This window comes from Anabrus simplex, chromosome 2, assembly GCF_040414725.1.
Source record: "Anabrus simplex isolate iqAnaSimp1 chromosome 2, ASM4041472v1, whole genome shotgun sequence".
NCBI lineage: Eukaryota > Metazoa > Arthropoda > Insecta > Orthoptera > Tettigoniidae > Anabrus > Anabrus simplex.
Window position 1 is genome coordinate 866,933,856 of NC_090266.1, and position 17,542 is coordinate 866,951,397.

General features: G+C 39.9%; 1 protein-coding gene across 5 annotated transcripts in view; it reads left to right on the forward strand.

The window, feature by feature from the left end:
• Nucleotides 1-17,542, forward strand: part of Mi-2 (chromodomain-helicase-DNA-binding protein Mi-2 homolog) — a 743,946-nt gene that overhangs the window by 365,147 nt on the left and 361,257 nt on the right. The gene's annotated exons all lie outside the window — the stretch shown is intronic.

Sequence of the window (17,542 nt, forward strand, 5' to 3'; positions counted from 1 at the left end):
GTCATGTCATTTAATAATTGCATCATGTACTCTAATCTCGATTGTCGTCTATAATTTTTCCCCTCTATGGAACCCTCTATTATATATATTTCCCCCCCCCCCCTTTACGTCGCACCGACACAGATATGTCTTATGACGACTATGGGGTAGGAATGGCCTAGGAATGAGAAGGAATCGGCTGAGAAGGAATCGGCCATGGCCGTAATTAAGGTACAGCCCCAGCATTTGCCTGGTGTGAAAATGGGAAGCCACAGAAAACCATCTTCAGGGCTGCCGACAGTGGGGTTCGAATCCACTGTCTCCCGATTACTGGATACTGGCCGCACTTGAGCGACTGCAGCTATCGAGCTCGGTATTATTTTCTTCGATAACCCATCATGTCTTAAGTATATGGCCTATTAGATGATCCCGCCATCTTTTTATTTGTGTCATAAAACACCTCTTCATTCATGACTGATGCTGCCTGCAACTGTAGGCTGACACGCTAAGGCCATGAAATGAAGTTCTGTACCAAATCCTCACCCAGGCCAATCGTCGCTGGTTCATTGTGCGCGCAACGTGGCCGGGAACGCTAACTTAAGATTCTTATGGTGGGAATATTACGAAGGTTTTAAAGAGTGACATAAATGTGCTGTCCAGGTTTCTTTAGCGTGTATTTAATAATAGGACATAAATTGAGCACCAACATGTCAGCTGTATACGTACGTACAGTAGGCCTAATTTACGTTCGTTGTTAAGCAATGCATTTACGATTGTAAAACTAAGCACTAACATGTGACACGAGCTACTGTTGCGTGATCCAAGCAAACACATGCCCACATCAAAGACTGGCTTGAGACTGACATTCCCTGCAGCTGTAGGCCGACATGCTAGGGCCATGAAATTAAGTACTCTACCAAATCCTCGCCCAGGGCAGTCGCTGCTGGCGCATTGTGCACGCAACTTGGCCGAGAAAGCAAATTTAAATTTCTTATGGTGGGAATATTACGAACGTACTAAAGAGTGATGTAAATGTGCTATCCAGGTTTCTTTAACATGTAGTTAATTGGACACGGACTGGGACTTGGGAAGAATGACGTAATAATCAGGGAAACACGCTAGAGAGGGACATCTTAACGAGTTTTGACTGTAGCTGCAGTCTTTTCTAGTTATAAAGTTACACATTTATTAGCTACGAAAGGGAAACCATTTTCTGATGGGAAGTTTGTGAAGAACTGTATACTTTCTGCAATTGAAGAAATGTGTCCTGAAAAGAAATGACTGCTCAATTCCATTGGCTTATCGTAAAGCACAATGAAGAGAAGAACTTGGGGCTAATTTGTGCTCTCAACTGTGCCAAAAATCAAAATTGAGTGCTTGGATGAAAGTATTGTCATCCATGATACAGCACAACTAGCACAACTTTTAAATTCTATTTGTGGCTTTGACAATGCGTGTGAAATAACTGAGGAACTGGCATCTTTAAAAAGTATCTATGGAACTACAACAGAAGAGGATTTTTTAAAATTTTTATTTATTATTACAATTGGCTTTTGGCGACAACATGATAGGAAACACCCAGGAGTGGGAAGGAAGCAGCCGTGGCCTTAATTAAGGTACTGTGAAAATGGGAAACCATGGAAGACCATCTTCAGGGCTGCCGACAATGGGGAGTGAACTCACTATCTCCCGGATGCAGGCTCACAGCTGCGCACCCCTAAACACACGGCCAACTTGCCCAGTGATTTGTTTCTCCAACTGAGGGAAACCTTGAAGGATCTCTGTTCATGTTGAGATGGATTGGCAGCTATAACAACAGATGAAGCAAGGACTATGAGTGGTGCAAAAACTGGATTGGAAGAAAGAAACAAATTTACTAACAGAAATACTGTTATACCTCTTGAATTACACTGCATTATTCATCAACACTCATGATGACAGTAGCGGGAATAAGCAAGTTCTGAGTTGCACGCTGCTTCTGCGCAAGCATACCGCCAGTGATATGGCACTTTAACTTCTTTCGAGAGTGTGTTACAGCGTCCGCGCTTCTAGTAATACTGGGAGCGCGGGCTGGACGCTGTAGAGATAAGGTTATCAGACCGGGGGCCCGTGGAGGATGGAAAGGATGGAAAAGTATTAAATTTTCAACGTGTGATGGACACAGCGACATCTAAAATTAATTATATTTGATCACATGGATTCAATCATTGGCAGTTCCAGTCATTTCTGGCTTAAATTTATTGTGATTATGGTGATGTAATTTATCATAGTGAAGTACTCTGTCTTAGTCGTGGTAATATTTTGAAATGCTTTTTTTTCATCTTCGTGAAGAAGTAAGCTTATTTATGAACATAAAACAGAAAGAAGTGGCAGAATTTGGGGCCAAAAGTGGATGTGGGATTTAATAACCCTCACAGATTTAAAGCAACATATAAATATTTTGAATATTTTAATAAAGTGTTTTGTTATGTGTTAACATTCCAAAATAAATTGAAATTATTTCGATAGCAGTTACATTTTTCATGTTGTACTGAGCTTCAAAAAGCTAATTCAAACAGTTCCATGCCATATGATCAGTTTATTAAGTTTATTGACTTATTGAAGAAACTTAAAATTTGTGAGAAAATACTTGTGCGCATTTGCGAGTACCTATATAAACATTTTCAAAAATGAAGTTCATAAAACCAAAATAGAATTCCCAGAACAGTGGTGAACACCTACAGTCCATTGTGAGGGTGGCTGTGTCAAATTTATCTCCATTCTTTTCAACACTTACTTCAAGCGAAGGCCCAGACCCCTCGTTAATTGGTAAGTTTATCAATGCTACAGACTATTTCTTCAGTTTGTTTCGTGTAACGTGACAGATTATTGTTTGTATTGTCGAATAGCCACTTGAGAGGTTGGTTGGTGATTGAAGAAGGGGGCATGTGGCTTGTATTTGTGTGTTAGTGAAGGACAGGATGGGGGTTGTGGAGGGATAATGTGGCCTGCGGCTCATTTTTCCGCCCACAAATTAATATGAGCACCCCTCGATTAGCGTTTTTTGTAAGACAGGTAAAAGTGGTATGGCATCGATGCCTCTGTTTCTAAACTAACTTTGCCATACAGGAGTGGTAGCTGAGTGGAGTAAGGATTTCCTGCTCATAAACTGAAGATAAGACATGAACCATGCAAAAGTGATTACTAGTACAACTGGTGGGCCGATGACCTTCGATGTTAGGCCCCTTTAAACAACAAGCATCATCAGTACAACTGGTGGGAAACAATGGCAGGAGGACACTTGGAATGACAAGATGAAGGTTAAGTCAGGATTGAACTCTATGGACAAACCTGAGCTTTGCTGTTTGAGTTGTGCGGTGAATGGTGGAAGATAGGTTGATTAGGAGAATTATGGATTTTGCCATGGAGGGTAAGAGAAGCACAGGTTTACCTAAGAAACAAGGGTTTGACTTAGTTTTTAATTATATCAAGGCATGAGATATAGAAGCAACCACAGTGCTAATTGCAAATAGAGGATTACGGGGGAACTTAATTCAAAGACTTGCAGATTGAACACTGAAAGGCATTAAGTCTGTTATGTGTGTACGTATACTGTATTTTTTCGCATAATTAACACCCTTGCATAATTTATGCATCCCAATATTTTTGGGTCCAACGTGGGGAGAAAGAAATGTTCATGTATTTGACGCACCCACTTCTTCGAACATCCATCATGCAGCTCTAGATGCGTTTTGAAATCAAGATGTCGACTACTGAAGTAGCAGCCTTCCTATTGCAAAATCACCGTGCTGTTATCAGTCGATAGGAAATACCACTGCACTAATTCAGCGAGAGAATCAGTACAGAAGTGACTAGTGACTCTCCATTCCAGTCTGGTACAAACATACTTTACGAGTGTTTCGGGTACGGGACATGTGTTTTCTGTGATCTCAAAATTGTTTGTTAGTCCACAGTGAGCAAGTATTGGAGTAATACTGCATCATGTAAACTCGTGGTGATCAGTTAAGCCAAAACATATGGGTATCGGGCAGCGGGCCGCAAGCATTCAGTATCCGAATGCAACGTGTGCTACTGCGGTAACAGAGAAGTGGACTTCAAGCGACCAACATGTCTCGCAAAGCATTCCACAGACAAAAAAGTGGCAAGTTTCCGCAAGTAGAGGAGAATCTGCTTAAATATATGATTTCGTTACGCAACGTTGTATATGCGCTTTCTTGCGAAATGCTGTATTTCGAAGGGCGAGAAATAGCTGCCGCACATGGAATTAGTGTCTCAGATTTGAAGGCTAGCAGCGGCTGGATGACTAATTTTATGAGGAGAGATGACTTTCTCTTCCACGAAGAACAATATTATGCCAAAAAATGCCAAATGATTTCAAACCAAAAAGTAATTGATTTTCATCGCTTTGTGATTGTGAAGCGTAAAGTGAAGGAATATTTGATTTCCCAAATAGGAAACTCAGGTCAGCCGCCTGTCAATTTCCGTATGCCACAAAGTCGAACAATCGATAAGAAACGGACATCGAGTGTTATCGTACGCAGTAATGGAAGCGAAAAATAACAATGTACTTCAATACTTGCTGTAACAGCTGATGGCAGAAAGCTTTCACCTTACATTGTTCTAAAACAAAACACAATGCCCAAAGTAAAATTTCTGCATTCGTATCCAAGAAAAAGGGGGATAGACACACCACTCGTACAAGATTGGATATGAACAATTTAGAGAAATCTAGCAGGGTCCCTCATTCATGGCCCAGCCCTTCTCGTGTTGGACAGTTCTTTTGTTTTTTGTCGGTATGTCATTATTATGTACTTGCATGAATTGTACTCTTATCAGTTCAAGTTTATTTCTTCAGGTCATATTGTCAGCTCATAATGGGAAGAATATTTACCAGTGTCGGTACTTCAAACGCACGTGTCCAACTTATCTGATGTACCTTACTTCACTTTTCAGAAAAAAAATCTCTCGCCGAAATTTTACGCCAAATGACTGTAACCTCAAATGAGTTGAACTGATTGTTTATATTTTATTTTATGTATCTTTTAAATGTAAATGAATTGTAAATAATTTTTAAATATCTGAATTCCTTGAATAATTTACGCATCCAAGTTTTCACCTGTATGTTTCGTCAGAAAAGTGCATTAATTATGCGAGAAAATGCAGTATATGTTCTGTGCTAAAATAGTTTGGAATATCAAGAATGCAATGCAGTAATCAAGTTACAGATTGTTTAATGTATCACTGACACACACACACGCGCGCGCGCGCGCGCGCGCACAAGCTGCAAATGTAAACTTCACAGACTCAAATGTCTCTCTTCCAATATGTAATGCAAATACAGTAGAAGTCCATCATAGCGAGTACAGCATATAGCAAGAAATCTGTTGTAATGACTTTTTTTTTTCTCTTGTCCCTTGAAAATTCCTAAATAAAGATGGGGTTCTACGCTCAGATGACCTTCACTTAAACCGCAGTGGTACGTATAAGTTAGAAAATTTGCTTAGAGGGGTTATAGGGAGGTACATTCAGGGAAACGGGGTGGTCTAGGGAGTGGTGATAAGGGTACAGGGATCTGGAAGTTGAGTAGGAATGACATAAAAATGTTAGTTTTGAACTGTAGAAGTATTGTACAGAAAGGAATAGAATGAAGTAATTTAATAGATATATACTTACCAGATATTGTAATAGGAGTTTCATCCAGTGAAATAAGAATTTATAAGCTACGAAAAGATGACAAACATGAAATTCTAGGTGTAAGGCTCATATCTAAAGATAATAGGCAACTTAATGTCTTGGAGTGTACAAACCAGTAAAAGGTAGCGCTGACGCTGATTCAGAATTATTTGATAAGATAATCAGCTATGTGGGGAATGATATAGAAAAGAACATGATTGTAGCAGGTGATCTCAATACACTAAATGTCAATTGGGAAGGTAATGTGAACAACAGGAAACATGACCAGCAAATGGCATATACCATATTAACTTGCAAATTAGAACTCCTTTTTTATTCTACTTATACAGTCAAAAAAATAAGGGGGGTTCAGTATGTGATAACCTCAAATTTTGTGCAGTGAACACATGATTGCTGTAAAGAGCAATATATTGTACATCTAAACATTTACACTATTCTTTAATAAACTTATGAATGTATTCTGAGTTTTACTGATTGTTAACGTAGGAAGGCAGTATTTCTAAATTTACAAAGACAATAAATGGTGAACACTTGACTTTGAAGCCTACATATAAAGTAAATGTAGTCAGTTTCAGTTACTCTTATACCACATTATTAGTTTCATCTCGTTAACTCCTCTGACGAGGTTCATGTCGAGAAAGCCATCCGGTCGTAAAAACTTGCTACGAAAATTTGTCTCGCTGCTTACTCAACCCTGTAGAGAAAAGCGATAAGGGTATTGTAATATTAATCAAGCGAACTTAATGGCCAGTCCTTCTCTTTATTTTTTGGTGGTGGCTTTACGTTCCACCGACACAGGTAGGTCTTATGGTGACGAGAGGCCAGTCATTTGTTTCAGTCAGTTGAGCAGTAGGCCCACAACACAGTAAACCTGATCACTGCTTTCATTTGAATTATTGTCGTTCTGTGCCACCATCTTCGCCACTACCGGCGTTTTGTCATTACAGATGACTTCATTTACACTGCCATCTCGTCAGCCATGCACTGCCATGGTAAGCATTAGAGATATTGTCTTTTTGAAACTTTTAAAAATAGTTTTGTTCCCAACTATAGAGCCCAAAAAGTGAGAATCTATTTGCAAATGGTTTCTGGAGATGGCCTCTGTTATTCCCAATTGGTGTATGTGTAGCAGAAGCCACCCCTTCCGAATTAAGTCGAGCTGTAGAAAGCATGCCAACCCACCAGCTGATAACTATGTATGTTACGAGCTGTACTTCTGAATGTAATACATAGCGACTGGAAGCATTCTCTGTGTAACTGTGGCTATTAAAGGCCAGACCTTTATTTTTAACAATATTTCATGCTTGTTTTCTCTATTGATCACATCAGGATTTATCTAAACAGCTGCAATTGAGATAAGAGAGACCGCATTGTTTAGGTTAGGTATGTTATCAAGTGCGAGAAGTTACACGACAGAAAGAATAAAAATAAACAACAGGAAAGCTTGCCGCATAATACGTTTTGTTTAGCATCTCCGAAAATTGTGAAAGTATTTAGTGAGGACGTAAAATCAGTATTATTATTATTATTATTATTATTATTATTATTATTATTATTATTATGTGTTAGGTACGTTGGCAAATAAAACAGTCGTTATGATTGGATTGTTTTTATCACGTTTTAAACCTACTTCTCCAAAAATTACGCATATTGACCTGAGTTATGAGATATTAAACAATCACTTTGTTAATGATCTTGCCTGCTATATTAATAGCAACATCCATGAATATTTCGTAACTAAAGTAAACTCGTTTCCTCATTCTGAAGTGGTGCAGTTCTTTTTAGGCACACCCCCAATGGAATGGAGTTGCGTGTACCATTTTTACTGCATATCAACCTTCGTGCCACTCTTAAATCTCTGGCAGTATGGTACTGGGAATCTGTCCGACTCGTTGGCTGAACGGTCAGCATACTGGCCTTCGGTTCAGAGGGTCCCGGGTTCGATTCCCAGTCGAGTCGGGGATTTTAACCTTAATTGGTTAATTCCAATGCCACGGGGGCTGGGTGTATGTGTTGTCTTCATCATCATTTCATCCTCATCACAACGCACAGGTCGCCTATGGGAGTCAAATAGAAAGACCTGCACCTGGCGAGTCAAACCCGTCCTAGGATATCCCGGCATTAAAAGCCATACAACATTTCATTACTGGGAATCTAACTCAAGCCCCCGTGAACTCCAGCTAATTGTGCTAACTATTACGCTGGCAACTTTCTTAACTACAAAAAACAGACATGTAGCATAACCTATGCGTGCTTACAATACATGGGTCGGACACACAACTATTCACCTATTTGTGCGACGTTATCAGAGCTGCAGTAGGCCTACGCTGTGGAGGCGAACATTTCTTAACTATGAAACACAGTAGTACCGTGTGACTTTGATGCGTGTTTGCTTTGCGCGGGCAGTACGGACGAAACTATTCACAAATTTGTGTGATGTCATCGGAGTTGCAGTAAGGCTTGTACCCGCTTTGAAGCGGAATCGTTGTTCTTCTCTGATGAATTGCGTTGGGGGTCTTGTATGCAAGATTTATTTTCTCATTTTTTTTGCCTCAAACAGCCAGGGGAGGAGGTGGTTTAATGCGAAAATAAATACGGTAAGTTAATATTGGAAGGATAGCTGAATCAGAAAGTGATGGAACCAACTGGAGGGAAGAATATTCTGGACGTGGTGCTGGTAAAACCAGATGAGCTCTCTAGAGAAACCAAGGTAACAGATGTTATTAGTGGTCAGGAAGCTACTTTTGTCGTAGTTATACATAAATGTGATACAGAGGAAGGTCTTGAAAGTGCGACTATTAGGCAGTAACACATGGCTGATAAAACGGGCATGAGTGAGTTTTTCGCTACTACCAGCAAATATCAACACTGGATATCACAAGAGACCAGACTGATACTATATAATAAGAAGAGAGCTTGGCGCCTATGGAAAGACTTCCCTAACCCACACACTCACAATACCTTCGTTAAAATTCGCCGCCACGCGAGGTTGATGGTCATAAGATACTACAAAACACACGTAGACACTGTCACTGAAAACGTCCGCAGCAATCCCAAGCGCTACTGGAGTCTTATCAACACACGGACAAGGACGGAGCGGATTCCTGTCAGCGTGAACCACAACGATGCAACAGCAGACGGCGCCGATCGCAATGAACTGTTCAACAGGTATTTCTTCTCCAACTTCTCCCCTTCCTTGCAAAACCAACCGCTCCCTCCCGTAGGTACAACTTCAAACAGAACCCTATCAAGCATAACTACCACACCAGGTGAAGTTCATAACCTTCTTCAAACTCTTCGTACCAACAAAGCTACCGGTGCCGACACTATAGGCCCCCTTTTCCTAAAAAATGTTGCCAGCACTCTTTGTGTCCCTCTCTCTAGATTATTTAACAGATGTTTTGCCGCAGGCTATTTTCGTATTACCTGGAAACAGGCAAATATTGTTCCACTTCTCAAATCAGGTAACAAATTTAATGTTTCATCTTACCAGCAATTTCTATTCTCCCCACTATCCTTTATCTTTGAAAAAATTATACACCTGCGTCTCCTCGCATTCACTTTGCCGTATATCTCAACCAAGCAGCATGGTTTTCTACCAGGTGGCTCTTGTCTAACAAACCTGGCCACTCTGCATAGCTTTGCACCATATGCCATTGCAGCTAAATCACAGCTGGATATCTGCTACGTAGACATTTCAAAAGCTTTTGATTCTGTAGACCAAGCTCTGTTGCTCCATAAACACTCCAAACGATTTAATATACATGGCAGTCTTCTGACCCTTCTTGCTGGCTTCCTACATAACCGTTGGCAGAGAATGGTAATATCAGGCACTTCATCCTCATGGTTACCAGTCAACTCTGGTGTCCCACAAGGCAGTACTCTTGGCCCCGTGCTGTTTTCTTTGTTTATGGACGATCTGCCATCTGAACTCAACGAAACAGCAAATACTCTACTCTTTGCTGACGACTGCAAGATATTTAGGGAGATCAGGAATCCAGCAGATGTGGCTCTGCTGCAGTCCTCACTTAATGCCCTCTCGAACTGGTGCTGTACTTGGTAACTTACCCCAATCCACAAAAATGCAGCCACATGACCATAACACTACGTAAATCTCCTCTAGCGACATCATATTACCTACTCGACAAGCCCATCACCGTAGTTACGCAACAGTGTGACCTAGGTGTAACATTCGATATGAAATTACTAGGCATTCTCTATTGCTTCACAGAAATTTCTGACCCCGTTGCTCTTCGTCACTTCTTCCTCACGATCATTCAACCTCTCTTAAACTACTGCTCTCCGATTTGGACAACAGCCTCCCTCTCCAATACTAAGCAGTGAGACAGAGCAGTGTCCTTCTTTGCTGCAATTGTAAGGAACAGAAACCCCAAGCTCAGAAATCTGTCTACGCAGCAGGTATTAATGGCAATTAATATGTCACCGCTACACATCAGGCGACAGGTAGCTGACCTGAGTTTCCTCCACGGGATCTTAAATGGGCATTACCGCTCGGAAAATCTTATCTCACTCTTCTCTCTCCGTGTTCCTTCCCGCTCCACCAGAGCCAAATACCTTCTCCATATTCCCCACAATACTTCTACGATCTTTCCAAATACGCTTCCCAACACTCTTCAACAATATTAATAGGAGACAAGAGCTTGATATAGCATCAAATAAAAGCATATTCGACAAGGGTGTAAATAGTCTCTTAAAGAGAAGTTGATGTGAAGGGATTATACCATCATCTTGACCCACGCCGACTTGGCTATGAACATGGACATTCTCATGGTTTTCGATTTGGACAGTTGTTATTAGTAGGCTGTGTACCTGATCTTGTTATATTTTGTTACGTTTGTTATATTTTATTGTGAAAGTTTACGTTTGTTAAATAGTCTGTTGACAGTGCAAGTGAAATTTGCTCAGCGTAGCTGTATCTTGTGCTTTGTGAATTAATAAATAAATAAATAAATAAATAAATAAATAAATAACTATGATTGGTGGAAAATGGTAAATAAAAAAGTAAACAGACTGTGGGATGGGTTTAAAGCAATTGTTGAGGAATGTGAAAACAGGTTTGTACCTTTAAAGGTGGTAAGGAATGGTAATGACCCACTATGTTATAACAGAGAAGTAAGAAGACTAAGAAGGAGGTGCAGGTTGGAAAGAAACAATGACTGTGGAAGTAAAGAGAAATAGAAGGAACTTCGTAGGAAATTGGATCTAGCAAAGAAGTCAGCTAAGGATAACTTGATGGCAAGCATAATTGGCAGTCATACAAATTTAAGTGAAAAATGGAAGGGTATGTATAGGTACTTTAAGGCAGAAACAGGTTCCAAGAAGGACATTCCAGGAATCATTAATGAACAAGGGGAGTGTAGGTCTTCAACGAGTTAGCCTACATGTGATATAGATGTTGATTCCCATAGGGAACCTGAAATATTTGTCCAAATGTGTAAATTTATAATACCAACATAAATGGTCCGTTATTGGACATTAAAAATTTTCCTGCTAACTCATTCCTGGTTGCCAGCATTTTGCCCCGTGTAGTATGTTGGGCTTATCAGTTGGTACATAGCACACCCACCAAGACCCATGTCTAGTGCGTACCGTGGAGGTCACTGCATAGGCTACTTGGAGCCACCGGCAGTGCCAATGCACTATGAGAGACTTAGTCTCATTACCAAAAAATTGATGCCTGCTTGGCCATCAGATGATATAGATGTTGATTCCTTTAGGGAACCTGAAATACTTGTTCAAATGAGTAAATTTATAATTTCCGTATGGGAATCAACATCTATATCATCTGATGGCCAAGCAGGAATCAAATTTTTGGTAATGATACAGTCTCTCATAGTGCATTGGCACTGCCGCTGGTTCCAAGTAGCCTACGCAGTGGCCTCCATGGTATGCACTAGCCATGCGTCTTGGTGGGTGTGCTGTGTACCAACTGATGAGTCCAACATAGCACACGGGAGCGAAACGCTGGGAACCAGGAATGATTTAGCAGGAAAATTTATAATGTCCACTAACAGACCATCTATGTTGGTATTAGCCTACATGTAACGTAATAAACAAAATATATTTCATTTTTATTTTTTATTTTTAACTGAAATGCAGCATCAATTTAATACAAGTACTATTACTTGTTCATTCAAAACCATCACAGCCTTTTGGTTAATAATAGCGGAAGGTTTCTCGGAAACTATATCAAGAGTCAAAGAATAGTATGTGGTTCCCTACACCACTCCCCCCTCAGTGTACAACGTTTACGAATCTAGCTGGAAAACGAATCGTTCTTCCACTGTGAGTCCAAGTTTCTCTCCGTGGCTGCTGTTTCTGTGAAGTTCGATTAGGTCTGTCAGAATCATTAATACCAGAATGGTGTTTTTGATGATCTGGACAAAGTCTTGGGTGATCAGCCCTTTGGTCAAGATCTGCCAGGAGGTAGGCAGGTTTAAGTTGATCGATTGAAATATTCACTTCTTTTCGCTTTATGCTCAAAGTGAAATACTTCTCAGTCTGATTAATAACTGAATACGGACCATCATACGGCCTTTTGAGGAATGACTTAACTCGATCAACTTGAACAAAGATGTGAGGGGTTTCATGGAGATCCTTGTTGATGAATACCGTTGTCTTATTATTTTGAAGCTGTTTCACTGATTTTAAATTGTTCATTCTGTGGCGAAGTTGGTTAATGACAGTGGCTTAGAACATGGTTCAAAAAAGAAATCGCCAGGGATGCTAAGAGGTGTGCCATACACTATTTCAGCTACAGAGGAGTTGGTGTCTTCTCGGACTGTACATCCAAGTTCTAAGAGAATTGTTGGTAATACTTCGGTCCATTTGTCAGTTGAGTGCGCTCTTATTGCTGTTTAAGGATGCTGTGAAATATCTCGATTTTGCCATTGCTCTACAGATGGTAACTGGTGGTTCTTGACAGTTTGCATCCTCATACTTTGGCTAGTGCACAGAAGAGTTCTGATTGAAACTGTCTTCCTCGATCTGTAATTATTTGATTAGGTGACCCAAACCGGGTTATCCAGTTGTTGTAGAAAGCTTGCGCCACTGTCTCTGCTGTAATGTATTGGAGAGAAATAGCTTCGACCCAGTTTGAGAATCTATCCACACATGTTAGGCAGTAACTGAAGCCATCGGATGGTGGTAGTGATCCTACAAGGTCTGTGTGCACTACACTGAATCGTTGATGGACTATTGGAAATTCTAAAATGGGAGATTTTGTGTGCATCGATATCTTGCTTTTCTGACAGGACTTGCAACACCTTGTCCACAGTACTATGTCTTTCTTCATGTTTTTCCAGATGAACATGGAAGAAATCAGTTTCACAGTTACTTTGATGCCTGGATGAGGCATATTATGGTAATGTTGAAACACAGCTAAACGAAACTTTCCTGAATGAAACTTTTCTGTAACATATGGACAGATATTGCCTGTAGATACGTCACACCATCGTATGATTAGCTGGGATAGGCTGTGGTTTAAACTGCAGCGAAGTTTGAGGAGTTGAACGCAAGAAGTTAAGCTCGTCATCCTTCATTTGTGCTTTAGCAATATCATCATAGTCAATGGAAAACGGTTCTGTTCTGGAAATATGATCTGCAACTGTATTTCCTTTTCCTGATACATGGCGCGAGTCAGTTGTGAATTGCAAAATATACTGGAGATGTCAAATTTCTCTTGGAGAAGCTTTCTCATTGTTTTGCTTGAAGGCAAAAATCAGGGGCTTATGATCTGTGTATATTGAGAAAACTCTGTCCTCTAGAAGGTACTTAAAGTACTTGACTGCTAGATAAATACTAAGCAGTTCAGAATCATAAGTCGAATATTTTTTTGGGCACCAGAGAACTTCTTAGAATAAAATCCAATGGGTTTCTTTTCTTTGTTGGATGGCAGCACCAGCCGCTAAATCGGAAGCATCCACAAACAGTGCGAATTCATAGTCCATGCTGGGGCATTTTATGAGAGCAACATTGCATAGATCTTCTTTGCAATTCTCGAATTGTGCATTTGTCTCTTCAGTCCACTCTATTTGGCGATTGTCATTCTTCTTATAGTTTCTGAGGTAGTCATTTAGAAGGCCTTGATTTTCAGCAGCATTCTTTGTGTGTCGGCGATAGAAATTGACTAAACCAAGGAATGCTCTAACTTCTCTGACAGTCTCAGGTCGCTTTTGTTTTTTTGTAGCAGTTACTCTTTCGGGGTCTGGTTGTGTTCCCTCTTCGCTGATTAGGTAACCAAGAAATTTTATCTCTTTTGCTCCAAATATGAACTTGCTGATGTTAATACGCAGTCCAAAATGGTTTAGTCTCTCAAAAATTAAGCTAAAGATGTTCAGCATGCTTTTCTGTGGCTTTAGAAGCAACTAGAATGTCGTCGAGGTAGGCGAAGCAGAAGTCCAGTCCTCGTACCACTTCGTTGATGAATCTTTGGAAGGTACTTGGGGGCATTCCATAACCCAAATGGCATGAAATTGATTCATAAAGTCCAAATGTTTTCTTTGTCTTCTTCAGCTACGGGTATTTGATAATACGCCTGTAAGAGATCTAGCTTGGAAAATATGTATTTGTTATTTAAGATCTGGCTAACCTCATCGATCCTTGGAATGGGATAGCGATCTGGAATGGTGCGATCGTTAAGTCAACGATAATCATCGCACACTCTCCATTGTCCATTCTTCTTGGAAACAAGGTGCAGGGGACTAGCCCATTCAGACTTTGATGGTCAGATGATGTTATTATTCAACATAAATTGGAATTCTTGTTTTGCCAGGCTAAGCTTCTGAGGATCCAGTCTACGAGGTTTGCAGAACACTGATGAGCCACTAGATGTTGTAATGAAATGTCAAATGTCATGCTTGATTTCTCCAGGTGTAATGGCAGGTTTTTTTATATCAGGAAATTTTATTGGGAGCTTAGAAAATTGGCAGTTGTTTATTTTTTAAATCAATAAATTGAATTGGCGAATAAAATCACCTCCTAAAATACCCTTGTATGTTTGAGCAATAATAAAGGGCCATTCCTCAATCAATATTCATTGTTTGTTTTTTAAGTAAGTAAGTAAGTAAGTAAGTAAGTAAGTAAGTAAGTATGTATGCATGCATGCAAGCAAGGTTGTTCAAAACCCACAACAAAATTAACTAGGTAATTTAAGTACATATTTGCAAAGACTCTGTCTTTTGAAACACTCAGCTTATGACATAAATTGGTTTTTAATGTGATATCAGATACCATCCAGGAGAATATCTCGTGCTCAGAAATAAAATTATTTTAAATATTAATGGAAAATATATTATTTAAAGGGAGATTCTTTAATGTTACATTTTGTTAATATGTAGTACCTCAATCTTGGGATTCCTTGATCATTCACCACACAACTCAACCAGCAAAACTAGTTCATGCATTCAGGTTCATCCATCGAGTTCATTCCTAATTTAACCTTTATCTCTTAATAATTATGTGCTGACCTGAGTAGCTCAGGCAATATAATGCTGGCCTTCTGAGCCCAAGTTGGCTGGTTCGATCCTGGCTATGTCAAGTGGTATTTGAGGGTGCTCAAATATGTCAGCCTCGTGTCTGTACATTTACTGGCATGTAAAAAACAAACTCCTGTGGTATCACATTCCAGCATATTGGAATCTCCAAAATCCATGAAAAATGTAGTTAGTGGGACATACACCCAATAACACTATTATTCAGGATTATGGTGCGTGTTTATTAAAATTAGTTTCATTAAATATACTCACATTTTAAAAAACCTATGTAAACTCATACTCTAAAGAGAAATATAGGAAGATGTTTATCAAACTGAATTTAAAACAGACTTGTGTGTGCCTACAAATGCCCTGCTGAAACTTGAGAAACTCCGAGCGTGGGCTTCTAGGAGTGAGCTCATTGACGAAGGAAGGGACATGTTATTTGCTTCACTTCCTACAGTGAATGTGTGCGAGTGCATTCCTATCACTTGGCAATGGCAATGCTGGTCTCTGGCTCATATTAAACATATTTACTCACATATCATCCGCCATTTTGGTGCCTATTTTTGTGGGCTTGTCGGAAGAATGTGTGTCTGGACTAACAAACGGATAGGGCCTCTTCCGCGCGCAGTCTGAATTCAACCTCGTGGAGCTTGTTAATAAATATTTGTCATGTGGAAAGTTAAGTTACACAGCTTCATTCAGGCAAAACGTGGTGAAATTCGCAGAAGAATATTATAACAGAGCAGTGGGTTGACAGTGTTCTATTCTCGAAAAGCAAGTGAAAAATTGGAGAAAGCAGCAAGTGACATTTTGTGGCTCAAAACAGGGAAAGTTCCCAGGTGTTGAGGATGCGTTACTGGAATGGGTGAGAAAGATGCTGAACTGCGGTTGCAGTGTTTCTCATGAAATGTTACAAGTAAGGAAGCGGAAATTGCATGATACGACAATATTTTGGGAAACTTATTCAAGGCTGGTGTAGGTGGGTTACTCAGTTATGCAGCATAATAACTTGTCATTACAGCGGAAAACGTCTTTGTGCCAAAAAAAGTGCCTAATGACTGCTCCGGTAAAGTTATGGAGTTTCATAGGCATGTGATCAGGTAAAGGCAGCAGAACTTGTATCTCCTCTCGCAGATCGGCAATGCAGACCAAACATTTGTGTATTTTGACATGCCTAGGAACATTACTGCCAAGGAACATTACCATTTCTGAGAAGGGAACAGCAGTGTTCTAATTACAACTACTGGCAATAAAATGTTACGTTGTACACGGACGGCTGTAAAACTACCTCCGTACGTTATATTTAAACGTAAAACATTACCGAAGAACATCACTGTTACTGATTCATTTTGTGTTTTATTGATAAGGCCGTATCAGTAACGTGACAATCGTAATTGCGTGATGCACTGCCATCTCAGCCAGCGATGCAATCGAGCCGCAGTGGACTACGCGACAACACGCGAGAAAGTGAAGGATGAGTCGCAGACCTTGCACACAAGCAAGCTGACGCAGGGACACAGCGTGCACATCTCCTACTAGTTCATGAGGCCGACTACAAATTTGATGTTAGATTTGTGGTTTAGATAAGTGTATGATTGAAGTTAATTACACTTGCCTTTTGTCATGATGATGTGCAAGTAAGCTGGTCAAAACACGTCCTTTGGGCATGTTACCTGAATAACGTTTTAAGTTTAGACTATTATCTTTGCATTTAGTGCAGTTGTTATTGTTGTACAGGCATGTGGTAACTTGTTTCAAGTAATAGGACTGATATCAACGGTCTGGATATTATAAAATTGCAATTAATATTAATACAACACATGACGTAAAACGCAACATCATCGCTGTCTTCTCCCAGTCTGCTGTCGTTATACGTAACAATAGACCATAAAAAATTTTTATGGCCTTCAGTGAAGTTGTATTGAAATCATTGCTCATTTTTACTAAGTATTTGTGAAATATTTACCATGCTTAATTTAACGGTGGAAGCACTGGTCTCAGCCCCTGTTATAATGTTGTACTAGTCAAAAGCCGTACTGGTAATTACACAGCATCTCTTTGTTATTGTATAAATACCTCTCTAATAATAGTTTCAGTTGCTACAATATGTCGCCAGGTCTTTTAAAAATAGTCTGAAAATTTTCCGCGTAATACATGTATCCCCTATTTTGGGACCTTGCAATTGGCATAAAAAGTGCGGCTGATATGCGAGTGAATATGGTACATGTCCTTTGAAAACCGTTGCACATTGGAGGAAAGACCATGTTTCCTAGAGTCTGAAACTATTGCTGTTTTCATTGAAGCTTTGTAATTTTTATTGTGTATTATGATGTCTGGACAGTGTTAATATTTTCCCTCTTTCTTTATTT